Here is a 14,836-nt window from a genome sequence, read left to right as displayed (position 1 = left end):
CAGACCACGTCCCTTCTATGTTCAGAACACTCCATGACTCCCATCTCCTGCAGAGAAAAAGCCAAAGTCCTTAAACAGCTCACGTGGTCCTGCAGGATCTGCCCCCTGTAACAGCCTCTTGGGCCTCACGTCCTCCTAGTCTCTCTCCCTCACTCACTCTGCTCCACACACTGGCCTCTTTGCTACACCCCAAACACAACAGCCACAGCCCCACTCAGGGCCTGTGCATCGTTCCCACTGCCTAGAACACTCTCCCCTCCCCGCAGCTCCCTCCCTCATCTCCTACAGATCACTGTCAGCTGTCACCTGCTCACCAGGCTGTCCCTGCCCCGCCCATTGAAATCCCATCTCCTGTTCCTGCTTCATTTCTCTCCCTAGCACGGATCTTCTCAAATGCAATATGCAACTTATTTATCATGTGTATTGCCTGCTGTCTCCACAAGTGTGAACTCCATGGGGGCAGAGACCTTTGACCGTCCTATGTCCTGCCATGTCTCCAGCGCCTGACCCACAGGAATTGCCCAATAAATATTTGTTCAGTGAATGGATTCTTTTTTTTTTTTTTTTTTTTTTTTTGGCGGAATAACTTGGTGAGGACCTTCTCTAGGGATGCAGATGGAGAAGTGATCTGCCCAGGGTCACCCAGCTCACAAGTGGCAACCTCATCTGGCCCCAAAGTCTGTGATTTTTGTCTCCATTCCAGGCTGCCCCTCTAGGCATTAGGCCCCACATCAGCCACTATACCACTGAATATGCCCACAAGGCTGCAAGCTGGGGTCTGTCCCTGGTTCCATCTTAAGCTAGAGGCTCAGAGAGGTGAGGTGATTTCCCCAAGGTCACACAGCAACTTAGAGTGTGAGTTCGGCTCTTTCTGCCTCTCTATTTTGGGTACTTTCTGTTAAAGCAGCTCTGCCTCTCCCTCCTCCTTTCCTCTTTCCAACCAACGTGTTTGCGGCTGGAACATCAGGCCTGTTGTACGTGGCCTTGACATACACCATGTCCTGGGCCTGGCCCCGCCCACCACCCTGGCTGGGCCACGAGAACAGCGCCTGGTTCCACATGCCTCAGGGATGAGCCGCAGAGAGTGTGACCAGGCCCAGCTGACACATCTCAGAGCAGATGTGGGTCTGCCTCCCACAGGCCCAGCCGGTCCCCCAACACCAGCCAAGTCTCAGCTCATCATTGTCCCCCGGGGGGGCGGTGTGCTAGGCCTTGTGGGGCAGAGGGAAAGGTAAACCATGACCCTGAGGAGCTCAGAGATTGGGGATCTTGGGAAGCCGATTCAGGCCTAGAACCAGGGCCAAAGTCTTCGTGGTTTTAGAGGAAAAAGAGACTGGTTCTGGGGTTGAAAACAGTGTCACCAGGGACCAGGCAGGAATTTAAAATGAACAGAGTGGGCTGGCGTAAGATGATAAATAGCTACTATTCCTTGGCCTCAGCATCAGAGAGACAAGAGGGAGTGGTGGGGACTGGGGTACATGCCTTGTTTGAAGACAGTCACCTCTCAGCTCTGGCTGATGGTAGTCCCTAGAGAACGGGGCCCAATATGGTCAGACGCTCCATGCCCTGATTTTCCAGAGGCAGTCAAAACACAGCTTTGTGTGTCATATCCACAGATTCTTAAATATTGGCTTCATTCTTTTTAAAAACTCTGTGTGGGCTGAAGAAAGCCCCACAGGCTTGGGGACCAGATTGGGCCCCTGAGGCCTCCAGTTTGCAGCCTCTGTTCTCTGTAGCCAAATGGAGCAGGCAGAGAAGGAGCAAATCTCAGCCTGACCCCAAGTCAGGAGCTACAGGTTGGGACGGTGGCCAGGACCCAGCTCCAGCAGCTCCAAGGGACGTGGGGAAGGTTTCTGTCATCTGGTCCCCTCCTCCACTCCATGGAGATGATTTCCCCCGCCCGCCATCTCCAGCAGGCTGAGGGGTGAAAGGGAGCCTGGGCGGGGACCGAGGTCTCCTTTCTCACATGGGACACAGCTGTGGATGTGTTTTTCAGGCAGATCCTAATTTCTGTCTTCCCATCCCCCATGGCTCTGCCACACCAGGAAGTGGGTGACTCTTTCTGTCCCAAGTTGTCCCCCAAAAGCCCTGCTCCATGCTCCAAGCTACCTGCTTCCACAAGCACAACTTTGAAGCTTCACCATGTCCCTTATGACCAATCTTCAGATGAGGAAACAGGCTCAGGTAGGGAAAACATCTGGCCCACGTCCCTACAATCAACACACAGAGGGGCTGGACTTAAACCCAGGCCTCATGCACTTGACCACTGGGCCCTCATCTCGTCTCTTCCTGGTAGAACCCAGCCCACCCTCCAAGGCTTGCTCCAGCGCTTCCTCCTAGCTTATTGAACAAGCAACCAGGCCCTTGGCCCACTGCCAGGTATTCAGACATGAACAGATAGAGGCTCCCCTGTGCTATTAGTTGAATGAATATTTCACTCATTTTCCCCAAAGTCGTGGGCCCTTGTCCATATCCAATCTGTTGTCTCAGCCTCTGACCACATGTCTGTACACTTCCCAGATGCCTCCTCTTGGATGATCCCCAGGCATCCTCCAAATCAGTGTGCCCAAAGCAAGTTCAGCAACTTCCCCCAAACTGTCCCTCAGTCTGCCTCCCTTCTTTTGGAAGGCTGCACAACTGTTCAGTGTCCAAAGCCAGAAACACGAGCATCATCCATAATGCCTCCCGCCGCCATGCCTCCAACCCAATTGATCACCAAAGTCTGGGAGTCTCGTCCTCAACCTCCCTCAAATCCATCCACCCTCCTCTCCTCTGAGGCTGCCATGCCAGGTCAATCTCATCACCTCTCACCCAGGTGACTGCAGTTCCTTGCCGTCTCGCTGCTTTCCCTGCAATACTTCCTCTTCCCCAAATTCAGACTCCTGCAGGAGTCTGAAAGACACCTACTATTTTCTGCTGTTTACTATCAGAAGCCCCCCATCACTTTCAAAGGAAGTGTAGCACCTTGGCCAGCCTTAAAGCCCCTGACCTCTCCCTTACAATTTGTACGTTCCAGTCAGCCCGAACTACCCACTTCTCCACGATGTCTTTTCTGATCTCTGAGTCTTTGCATAGGCTGTCCCTCCCCGTTTTTTTTTTTGAGATAGGGTCTCTCTCTGTTGCCCAGGCTGGAGTGCAATGGCACGATCTTGACTAACTGCAACCTCCACCTCCCGGGTTCAAGAAATTCTCCTGCCGCAGCCTCTGCAGTAGCTGGGATTACAGACATGCACCACCACAGCCCAGCTAATTTTTTCATTTTTTGTAGAGATGGGGTTTCACCATGTTGGCCAGGCTGGTCTCAAACTCGCGACCTCAGGTGACCTGCCCACCTTGGCCCCCAAAGTGCTGGGATTACAGGTGTGAGCCCCCGTGCCCAGCCATGCACAGGCTGTTCCTTCTGCCCGGTGTGTTCTTCCCACTCAACTCTTTGTCTGCCTACTCCATATATGCCCTTCAGGACTCAGTTTACATGTCACGGGCTTCGTAAACCTTCCCTGATGCCCTAAGTCTAGTTTAGGTACCTGCTGAGGCCCTGCAGTGTTCCCCGCTTCCCACCCCGTGTAAGTCAAACTACTGTTATGGGAACCAGAAACCCTTCCAGATTTTGTGTTTGTTTTGGATTTTAGAGGACAGCGTTCTTTCCAGGCATTTTAAGCAGAAAGGATTCAACACAGGGAATTGAACACTCACAGCATTGCTGGAAGGGCTGGAGAGGCACCAGCACCACACAGCAGAACTGGACCTTCAGGAGAGCTGTCAGCCACTCAGGATGGTGGGGAATCAGGAGGCCACAGAGGAGCTGTAGACTTTGAGAACACATTGCAGCACCATCCAGCGATCTGGAGATGAGGAAGCCACCACCGCCATCCCTACCTCTAGACTCCCCAAGAGTGATACCCAGACACCAAGTTTGCTGCAAGAAAATCCATCCCATGTCCATGCTCACCAACAGAAAGAGAGCCCAGGCAAAAACAAGGCCGCCCCCATTTCCTGACTCTCACAGGAAGGCATCTGCCTGGCAGGACCTGCAGAGTGTACAGAACCCCTGCTGCAAAGGAGGCTGGGAAATGTAGCGTGTAGCCTTCCAGTCTCTGCAGTCACTTGCTAGAAAGAGATATTAATAGGAATGGATGCTGAGGATCAGATGACCCTGAACATGAGGTCTTAGGATTCCCTATCTCAGCCCCCGAACCCTCTGTGAATGGAATCCTCTGCTTACTTGTCTGTGTTCCCTGATGGACTGTGGACACTTTAAAAGGCCGGGATGATGCCTTGGGTATCTCAAGCTCAGCAGCATCTTGCATAGGCCCAATGCAAGACAGCAGTAGTCATGTAAGAAGAAAAAGAACTGATATTTATTGAGCATTTACTATGCACTGAGCACTGGGATACATGTTTTACATACCTGTTTACATAGTCACAACCCAATGGGGTAGGGATTATTGCTGTCCCTACTTTATACATGAAGAAGAGAAGGCCCATAGAGGTGAAGTAAGTTTCCCAAGGTCACCCAGCTAGTACATATCAGAGATTAGATTAAAAATGCAATCTGTCTGACTTCAAGCTCCAAACACTTGCCATTTATGAGAGGCACCTTTATCTTCTCCCAGGTATTTTCTCCCAGGCATCCAGAAAGGTCACAGCAATGTTGCGCAATGAATGAATGAATACACAAGTCTCTTCTCCTTTAGGAAACTGTCCCCATCTCAGTTGCCTTCACTCCACTGGGCCTGGGTTCCTCTCCAAGATCAGGGCTCAGAGAGTAAAAGGAAATGCATAACACTGCACTGGGACTCCTCACCTAGGATCTGTAGGTGGCTCTTAGGCTCCATGACCACCACTCCCATAAAGTTGCTAGCATTTTGTGTCTATATGCAATTTTCTGGAGATATGACTTAAAACTTTCACTTAGCTTTCAAACTTCAAAAACTTGATACTGCTGCATCAGGGAGGAAGACAGGAATTTTCCTGCCTTCTGACCTCAGTTCCAATCTTATGACATAGCATGCATTCACCTGTATATCCATCCAACTCACCTATCCATCCATTCATTCTGTCTTCCACCCATCCATGCACTCCTCCATCCTATTTCCCCATCCACTCATCCACCCATTCATCTATTCATCCACCAATCAATCTAACCATCCATCCATCTATCCATCCATCCATCCATCTATCCATCCATCCATCCATCCACCTACTCATCCATCTATTCTATTATCCACCCTCCTATCCACCAATCCATTCATTTTTCTACCTATCCATTCTCCTATCCATCCATCCATCCATCCATCCATCCATCCATCCATCCACCTACCCGTCCATCTATTCTAGGGTAGGTGGATACACCCTCCTACCCACCAATCCATTCATTTATCTACCTATCCATTCTCCTATCCACCCACTCACCCGTCCACTCATCCATCCATTTACCCATTCATCTGTCCACTCACTCATCCATGCACCCACTCTTTCATCTATCCATCCAACCATTTGCCCATCCATACACCCATCCATTCACTTGTGGAATCACCAATCCATCTACCCATTTATCCCTTTATCTGTTTATTCATCTAGCCATCTATTAAGTCATCCATGATTTTATGTATTAATTCATTCATTTAATTATATATTTATCTATTCATTCATCCATCAATAATTCACAGTATTCAACCATGAAATCACCCACGCCATCCATCACACAATTTAAAATCCAGCACTCATTTATTTATTCAACCATCCGTCATCCATCTCTCCATTTATCCACTAATTTCTTCATTCATGCGTTCACTAATCCATTAATTCAATTGTTAATTATCTCATTCATTGATTCATCTATTCTTTCATTGATCTATTTCTTCATCCATTTTATCCATTCAAAAACAGTTCCCTTATCTCCATATATGTACCCAGCCATTAAATTATCCATTTGACTATCCACCCATCCATCAGGTCATCATCCTTTCACCCATTAAATGCTCCATCCACCCATTCTGTTCTCTATACCAGAACCAAGAAAGGAATCACAGCTGTCCCTGCCCTTGAGAAGCTCACAATCAAGTGATGGAAACAGACAGCTACAACCCTGGAGGTCAAAGGGAGCTCCAGGCAGGTGCCTTCACAGAAGGAGACTCAGGTCCTTCTGGGGATTCAGAGAAGGCTCCTTGGAGGAAGCAGCATCCAACAAGGACTCATGAAGTCAGAAAAACAGTGAACAAACTCCCTTAGGTATCCCAGAGGGTAACTTACAGGAACTAACCACCTAGATGCTCATTGAGCTCTTTGGAGCATCTAAGACTGAGAACACCTGTGGCAAATGTTCACCCAGGAGTTCCCAAACCCAGTGGATGATGGAACACTTTCCCCCTTGTCACTCCTATTAATACCCCAGAGATTCTGTGTCCCTCAGATCTGTGTCCTCAGAATGGATAAACGATAAAATAGATTTGGGAAATGCTAGTCTGGTCCAAACTTCTTGTTTCCACAAAACATCTCTGACCTCAAAAATTGTGTTCATCTGTAGATAAGATGCAATGCACAATTTTTGCCCAAAGACTCCTTTTTTTTTTCTTCAGACGGAGTCTTGCTCTGTCACCAGGCTGGAGTGCAGTGGTGCGATCTTGGCTCACTGCAACCTCCACCTCCCGGGTTCAAGCTATTCTCCTGCCTCAGCCTCCCAAGTAGCTGGGACTACAGGCGCCCGCCACCACTCCCGGCTAATTTTTTGTATTTTACTAGAGACGGGGTTTCACCATGTTGGCCAGGATGGTCTTGATCTCCTGACCTTGTGATCTGCCCGGCTCGGCCTCCCAAAGTGCTAGGATTACCAGTATCAGCCACCATGACCGGCCTCCTTTTTTTTTTTCACCTGCAGAGCTGAGCATGGTGTGTGGCACACAGTAGGTGCTCAATAAGTATTTATCAAAAGAATGTGGCCCTTGTTGAAGGAGTCACTCCACAATGGCCCTTGGCTTTTAAGCTCTCCCTACTCCCCACTGACCCCTGTGTGACCTCAGTCAATGCCACAACTCCCAGCCTCAGTTTTTCTGTCTGGGAAATGGGCAATAAGGTCATCTCAGCAAATATTGATGCAGGAAGCACATGCTTAGACTCGACTTTGGTTGCAGGCTTTGTCTCAGGATGTAGCTCACAGCCACTTTCTCACCCTGGCTAGTTGGGTTTCTAGCCAGCAATGAAGACCTAGAGGCATCTGAGCCACACTGCACCTTCGAGGTCGAGGCTGGTACCTGGAAACTGCCTGAGTAATCCCACTGTGTTCCTGCCCAGCCTGATGGGGCATGAACTGGAAATTCCCTATAATATTTGCTCATTAAATGATTCCTCCCCTCCTCCTGCTTTTTCCTCCTGCCTCCCACTCTCCCTTACCCAGCTCCCAAAGCGCCTGCAGAAATCTCTGCAAAGGAGTCCGACTGGTTTGGGGAGGGCTGAGCGGCCACTTCTTCCTGCCGCCCACCTGCCCACCCGCTGCCGGAGCCCAGGCCTCCGCCTGCCGGGGTGCGTGGGCTGTGCAGTTCTAGAACATGGAGCCGAATGCCCACGCAAGATAAAGGGACCACTAGCGCCACCTCAGCCCAGGCCCAGCCCTTGTGCAATCCAGATCTTTGCTCCACAGAGACAGCCATGGGGATGATCGGATATGCTTATCTGATAGGGACGCGAGGCCTCCAGATGATTCCAGGGGCTGTTTTTTCTTAATCGGGCTTTGGGCTCCTCACTGCCATGCCAGTGCGCCCGCTCTTCCCCCATTTGGGCACATCCTCATCCTCCTTCCAGTCAGTCAACGCTTATTAGGCACTTCCTGTGTGCCCAGCCCTGTGCTGAGTGCTGGGGACGTAGAGGTAAATATGACAGAGTCTCTGCCCCATGGAACTCACAGTCTGAGGGGGACAGGGCAGATACATAAAAAAAAAAGAGAACTGTCACAGGGATGTGGGTAACTCTCAAAATCACGATATTGAGGAAAAGAAGCCAAATGAAGAATACACCGCATGATTCCACTTACAGAAAATTGTAGAGAACGCAAACTAATCCACGGCCACAGAAAGCAGATCAGTGACACGAACACTGGAGTATGTGCAGTTTATCATGTGTTTGTTACACCCCAGTAAAGCTGTTGAGAAAAAAAAAGAGAGCGAGAGAGATAATTGAGAGGCAGTGTGAGCAGTGCAGCAACGGTGAAACTCGGGAAGGTCATGGGAGGTGGACGAAGAGGGTAGTCAGGGAAGGCTTCCTGGAGAAGGCAACTGTTGAGCAAAGTTTTGAAAATGAAGACAAGTCACATAAGGAATGAAGAAAAGAGTGGTGTTAGATTCCAGATGGCCTGAGCTCAAATCCTGACTCCTGTGGATTCACAAAAAGCTGTGTGTCTTTAGCTCTCAGAGACTCCGTTTCCTCATCTGTAAAATGGATCTCCTATTCACCTGATAGGACTGGTGGGAAATTGAAATTATGGAAAGCCCTCCACCCGGCATCCAATGCTCACAGCATCTGCAAATGCCCTGAGGCAGGAGAGGAACAACAGAGAGGAAGTCTGTGGTTGCAGCAGAGAGAGGAAGGGGAGAATCAGGGGGTGGGAGGAAAGGCCCCGAGGACCAGGACTGCAGGATATACAAGCCACGGTGAGGGCTGGAGCTGTCTCTTAGCACTGGGGAGCCAAGTGTGGACTGGATAAATGCAGGAGAATTTTATCAACAAAGCTGTCCTTTTAATGAGGTCACTCTGATAATTACAAAAAGCAATTTTACAGTCAGGAAAACTGAGGCTTGAGCTGAGGATTGCTCCGAGGTTCCTGTGGAATCACAGAGCTAGAAGGGCAGTGGTCTCCCATCCACCCGAACCTCTCTGTAATTCTCTAAGCAGACGAAGGGCTGTTATCCGGGTCTTTTTGCACGCCTCCAGCGATGGGAAACGCACAGTGTTAACAGTTCTTCCTACAGGACCCAATTAAGAGAGGCTTCTCAAACCAGACCCAGCTCTTCCCTGTAGCTCTGCCCAGACACCAGCTGCTACCCTGCCAGAGTCATACTGGGAGGAGCCTGCTGTGGGCGGGGATGAAGTAGGAAGAGATAGGAGTGTGACGGAGGCTTTCTGGGTGCTGCCCCCAGTGCCCTGCCACAAGACCCCAGGACATACCCATTCCTTCTCTGGGCTTCAGTTTCCCCATCTGTAAAAGCGGAGGTACTCAGTGCTCCACAATCTCCTTCCAGCTCTCAGAAGCAGACTTGGCCCTGCCGAGGGGCCTGGCAGGGGTGGGGTAGGCATGGGGTTCACCAGTATCTCCCGTCCACCCGCGTCTTGGGGGCCCGGGCCCTATCTGGGGATAAAGGCCCGTGCCCCGGGGTGCAGCCAGCTTAATAACAGGTTCCAGGATCCAGGAGGGGTTTGAACCCAGGAGAAAAGGTTCAAGCACAATTGAGCAGCCCACGTTCCTGTCTGTAGCTCTGAAAGCCAATTGTTCCCACACCCAGAGGGCCTGGTCCCCGCTCTCATCAAATCCGTTCACCCCAGTGGAGCCCCCATCTGTGTGCCTACCGCCTGCCAAGCTTCCCACTGCGCTCAGAAGATGCACACCCCTGACTTTGGCCATGAGTTCTAGACCTGCCCCGGCCCCCAGTTCCCTCCTCACTCGCCGCTTCACACAGGTCAAGCTGAGCCCTGACACCAGGCTTTTGCACTTGCCATTCCTCCTGCCGATTTTGCCATGGCGGCTCGTCCTCCAGGCCTCCGGCCAAGCTCACCTTCCAGTGAAGCCTCTGACCCCATCCTATTGATCTCAGCTCCCTGCCTTATTTTTCTCCATCAAAGTCTTCACTGGGATGTCCTAGTCCTCTGCCTGGCGTCTGTCACTCCCTGGATTTGGAGCTCTTAGATGGCAGAGTCTAGGGCTGCCCTGGGGCTGGCTCGGACGTCACCAGGCCCAGGCTGGACCCAGCCTGGTACCCACCTCACAGTGTAGGTTACAGAACAAATGAAACGGGCATGGGACCATCGGTGCTTCATCTACACAGACCCTCTCATCTCCACACACAGGCCAGGGGGGATGCATAGGCCTGGACACATTCACTGCACCCCCCCAAACACACTGACACACACATGCGTGCACACACACACACGCCCCCCATGCACACACACGCACGACCCCTGTGCACATACACACACGCCCCCTGTGCCCACCTCCCCTGGCCTCCACTCCAGAGTTTGGCACCCAGACCTCTCAACTTTCCCTCCTTTCACTGGGCGCCAGCTGGCCCTTCGCCAGCTCCTCTCCCCCGCCTGCCCGCCTGCCCTGGGCACCAGACTCATAAAGGACGAGGAAGGGCCTGGGGTGGGCTGGCTGGGCGCCATGTGAATGCGCCCCCTGGGGCCTTCTCCTCCCCCTGCTGCCAGACACCTGTGTAATGAGTGTCATTACTGGGGACCCGTCGGGCAGGCCCCAGCTCGTCGCAGCCACCCAGGCTGCACATGATGCTGGGGACAGGGTGCAGGGAGCATGAGGGGCGGGGGATGCTGGGGGCATCTCTGCCCTTCCCAACCCCAAAGCTCAGCTCTGGGTTTCTGAATCAGCAAAGACGACTTCCCACCTTCCACACAGATTCCAGACCTCAGGCCCTTAAGTTCCCTATGGGCTAAGGTCCAAGATGGACTTGGAAGGAGACAAAGGAGGAGAAACACTTATTGAGCACCTACTGAATGCCTACTTGTTGCTAAGAGCTGGCCACTTGTACTTCCCACTATCAGACACTGTCTCATCCCTTCACCCCTCTTCTGTTTGCTTATTGCACATCTCTGCTCATTCAAGCACAATTGAGCACCTGCTGTGTGCTAAACACATGACATATATTAACTTATTTGTCCTTTCAGCAATCCTATGACATAGCATTTTATAGGTGGGGCTCAAAGAGGTAAAGTGTCTCACCCAAAGCCACACAGCAAATAAGCAGTGGGCCAGGAGTTAACCCAAGCCCCCCTGGCTCCAATGTCTGTGTTCTTAACCACTCGCTGCTTTACACTACCTCTTCTGCCAGCCCTACAAGGGCAGGGGTTTTTGTCACTGCTGTGTCCCTAGCCCAGGGCCTGGCATAGAAGAAGTGCTAAAAAATAGAATCCAAGGAATAAATGAGTGGACGAATGAGTGAATGATCTCACTGTGTTCTGAGAATATCTTTCCAGGTGGTGTTTATAGATGAGGACACAGAGGCTCAGAGAGGTGGAGTGACTTGCCCCAAGTCACACAGGGAGTGTGTCACAGCACTGAGATTGGAACTAGGATGGGAGTTCTGCCCCTCTGCCCTCCTGCCCCCCATGGCCCTGACCTCTCCAGACTGTCCCTGCCCTTGGACTGTGGGCCACATGAAGGCAGACGTGTGCCTGTCTCCGGGCAGTCCTGGGATCCATCCTGGGGTCTGCACGTGGTGGAAGGCAATTCCAGCTCCTCCCCTTGGCCCCAAGGCCTTCTGCGAGGGAGACCCTGACAATAACACCTCCTCACCCCGTCACTCTCCTGACTCCCAAGCAGTGATGAATTTCCCAGACACGCCTGCACCTCACCGCCGCCTCAGGGCCTCTCTGTGTGCTGTTTCCCTCACTAGGAAAGCTCTCCCAGCCCTTCTGCCCCAGCCACAGCTTGGAGGGCACCTCTTCTGCCAGGAAGCCATCCAGGCGGCCCCACAGCCCACAGCTCTCGGGGCTGCAGGGGTGAACGCGGGACCCTCTCCTCTCCCCGTGTTCTGGCTTCTGTCTTCTCCAGGGGAGGTGAACTCCCTCGATTCTCATCCCTGTCCAGCCAGTGACCTTCTAGAGGAAGCTAGCCCAGGCCTCAGCGAGCTCGTCTGTGACATGGGTAGAAGGTCTGAACGCCATCTCAGGCAGTCTTGCCGTCTCTCACATTAGCTCCTGCCCAAGTCCCAGCCGCCGCTGCCCACTCAGCCCACGAAGCCCTGCATGGTCCGACCCCTGCTGGCCCTCCAGCACCATGTCCTGCTGCTGTCCCCTCCTCACACCCCTTCAGCCTCCTCGCCTTTCCTGGAACCTCCCAAACCCGTTCCCACCCTCAGGGCCTTTGCATGCGCTGTGGTGAATTTCCCTCTGTTGGAAATCTCTTCCCCAGGTCTGATCCTTCTTCTCCTTCAGGCCTCTGCTCCTCCGCACCGCCTCAGAAAAGCCCTGTCTGACCCACCCAGCTCCCAACACTCCTGCTGATTCCTACCACGGCCCTTCTCCCTGGTGAAATCCTCTCGCCTCTTCGAGCATTTGCTCACCGATGTTTATCTTCTCCATCCTCTCCTCCACCATAGTGAGGGCAGAGACCTTGTTCACTTCTGGGTCCCCTGCAATCTGGCATACAGTAGGTGCTCAAGCAATGGTGGTGGAATGAAGGGAAGAGCATCAAAGTGCTGCCTCACCCCTGCCCGCCCCTGGCCCCCAACCCAAAATCAGGGACTGGGAACCAGGAGGCCCGACTCTCGCCAGCAGCAGGCGCCCCCTCCAAGCCCCAGAGCCTGTCTGGTTCCCAGGCCCATAAAAACCACCGCCCTCACCTTGCCCTGGGGCAGCAAAGGGTGAAGGAGGAAGATATGGGGCCCAGAGGCTGACCTGTCGTGGATTCAGAGGCCTGGGCCAAGGAAAGTCAGTGTTCACAGAGCGCCTTCTGGGTGTCCAGATGCAGTTTAGACACCCCTCACTCATAGCCCTCACTGCAGCTCTGCAAGGTCAGGACGACCACAATCACCCTTGACAGGTGAGGAAACTGAGGCACAGCAGGGTGCAGCCATGTGCTCCAGGCTGTGCAGCCTGAGGAAGGTGAAGTCAGCATTGGAACCCAGCTCCGCCGGACACCACAGCCAGCATTGCTCTCATCCACGGCAGTGCACAGAGACCATGTCGGTGCCAGCTATGTGCCAAGTGCTGGTTCTGAGCACAGGTCCTGGAGCCAGACTGCTTAGTGCCTTAGGCAGGTGACTCAACCCCTCTGTGCCTCAGTTTCTCCAGTTGTGAAACAGTCCACATGGCACCTCCCTTGTCGGCTGCTGAGGAGACGAGAGGAAATTATCTCCGGTCAGACAGAGAGTGCCCTCGTTGCATGCCCTTGGGAGAATTCATTCCCACTCTGAGCCTCAGTTTCCCCATCTATTATATGAGGATTAAACTATGCCACTGTGTTGCATTGCTGTGAGACTAACATGACGTATTTGCCCAGTGCCTCCCACACAGTGGATGCTTACTCAGAGCGTACTGTTCATTCACTCTAGTCCTCTGGGCCTCACTGTCCCCATCTGTAATCCCAGAAGGCAGCCCTGATCACCCAAGACCGATGCTAAGTCCCTAGTGCAAAGATCAAGAGGTCCCAGAGCAGCCCGGACAACTGGGGATATCCTGGGGGTGGGGAAGAGAGCTGAGTGGCTGGGATCAGGAAGCTGCAGGGGGCCCGGGTGACTCACCCGCTGGACGGGCTTGGGGGCTGGGCTGCGGCCCCCACGCACCCCTCTGGGCCCTGCCTTGTGCCCAAAAGTGCTGTGTCATGCTCCGTCATGTGGCTCCAGGTCATTAATACCCGAGTTCTGGGAAGCTAGGGCCGAGTTCCCGGAAGGGGTCAGCCAGTTCAGTAAACAGATTGGCTGGTTCATCGTCACAGCTGAGCCGGGCGGGCCTGCAGCTCAGGAGGCGGGAGATGGAGGCTGGTGGCCAAGGGGACACAGGAACCGCCCCCGGCCCCATTTGGGGCTGGCACCTCCCAGGGCAGCCTGGTCCAGGCTCTGCAGATGAAAGGAGAAACCAAGGCTCAGAGAGGGCAAGGCTGTTGCCAGAGATCACACAGCGGGTTCGGGGCACGGATCTAGAAGTCTGGTCTTATCATCCAGTGCTCTCAGCATCACTCTGACTAATGGGCAGGAGGGGCCAAATCACCCCAAATTGTAACCTAAGCCCTCCAACCTCCCAAATCCTAACCTGGACCCTAAGGCCAGTGTGTTGGATGAAGGGAGAAATAAATGGAAGGCAACTTGGGAAGGAAGCAGCTTTGAGGGAACACTGGGCTGTCCCCTGTGGTAGATCCTATAATAATAATAACTGCTTCGAGTGTTTCCTGAGCATCTATTATGTGCAGGGCACTACCCTAAGCGCCTTCCATAAATCCACCCATTTAATGTTCAGCCACCTTTATACAAATAAACACAGCCGTCACGTTTAAAGCATCCATTGACTGCCAGGCACTGAACTGGGTGATTGACGTGCACCACCCGGGATCCTCTGTAGACCTTGCCAGGGGGGCATCACCGTCTCCCCCGTTCATCAGGTGAGGAAACAGATGCCCAGGAGGGCGAGCAGCTGAGGCATTTGGTGGGAAGAAAGCAGGCTCCAGAGTCGACTGGACCCAGGGATTCAAATCTTTACTTTGACCCTTCCTGCCGTATGGCCTCATGCAAGTGACTCTACTTCTCAGAGCCTCGGTTTACCCATCTGGTAAATGGGGATGATTATGGTCCTGGAAACATAAGCCAGACTTGGTGGGAGCGCGTGAGTGTCATGATAGGGCAGTAGCTGGAGTGAAGACTTTTGGGTTGAATCCTGCTGTGCCCCTTCTTGGCTGTGTAACCTCGGGCATGCTGCTTAGCCTCTCCGGGACTCAGTGTCCTGTGTAAAATGGACGTAGCGCCTCCCTCATGCGGGAAGAATGAATGAGCAGAAACCCCGCAGCCTTCTGTGCGAGGCCAGGTATTCTGTAGCCACTGAACGCAGGCAGCTTGTTCTTCTATTTCGCCTGTGATGGCTCCACTGGGGTGAGGGGAAGGACCCTAGACCGTGGGCAGAAGGACGA

The 14,836-nt window shown here is 52.8% G+C and overlaps 1 long non-coding RNA gene across 2 annotated transcripts; it reads right to left on the bottom strand.

Moving 5' to 3' along the window:
• Nucleotides 1-6,904: 6,904 nt before the first annotated feature.
• On the bottom strand, nucleotides 6,905-13,582 carry LOC108539475 (uncharacterized). Of its 2 annotated transcripts, XR_001888381.1 has the most exons (4): nucleotides 13,461-13,582; nucleotides 12,616-13,049; nucleotides 8,027-8,134; nucleotides 6,905-7,901 (listed from the first exon to the last, which is right to left on the bottom strand). It is a non-coding gene; the product is annotated as an uncharacterized LOC108539475 (long non-coding RNA). The 2 variants fall into 2 exon arrangements; XR_001888380.1 differs by having other exon boundaries at nucleotides 6,905-8,134.
• Nucleotides 13,583-14,836: the final 1,254 nt, after the last annotated feature.

Source organism: Rhinopithecus bieti, unplaced genomic scaffold (assembly GCF_001698545.2).
Source record: "Rhinopithecus bieti isolate Rb0 unplaced genomic scaffold, ASM169854v2 scaffold_15834, whole genome shotgun sequence".
Lineage (NCBI taxonomy): Eukaryota > Metazoa > Chordata > Mammalia > Primates > Cercopithecidae > Rhinopithecus > Rhinopithecus bieti.
This window is presented reverse-complemented; position numbering and strand designations above follow the sequence as displayed.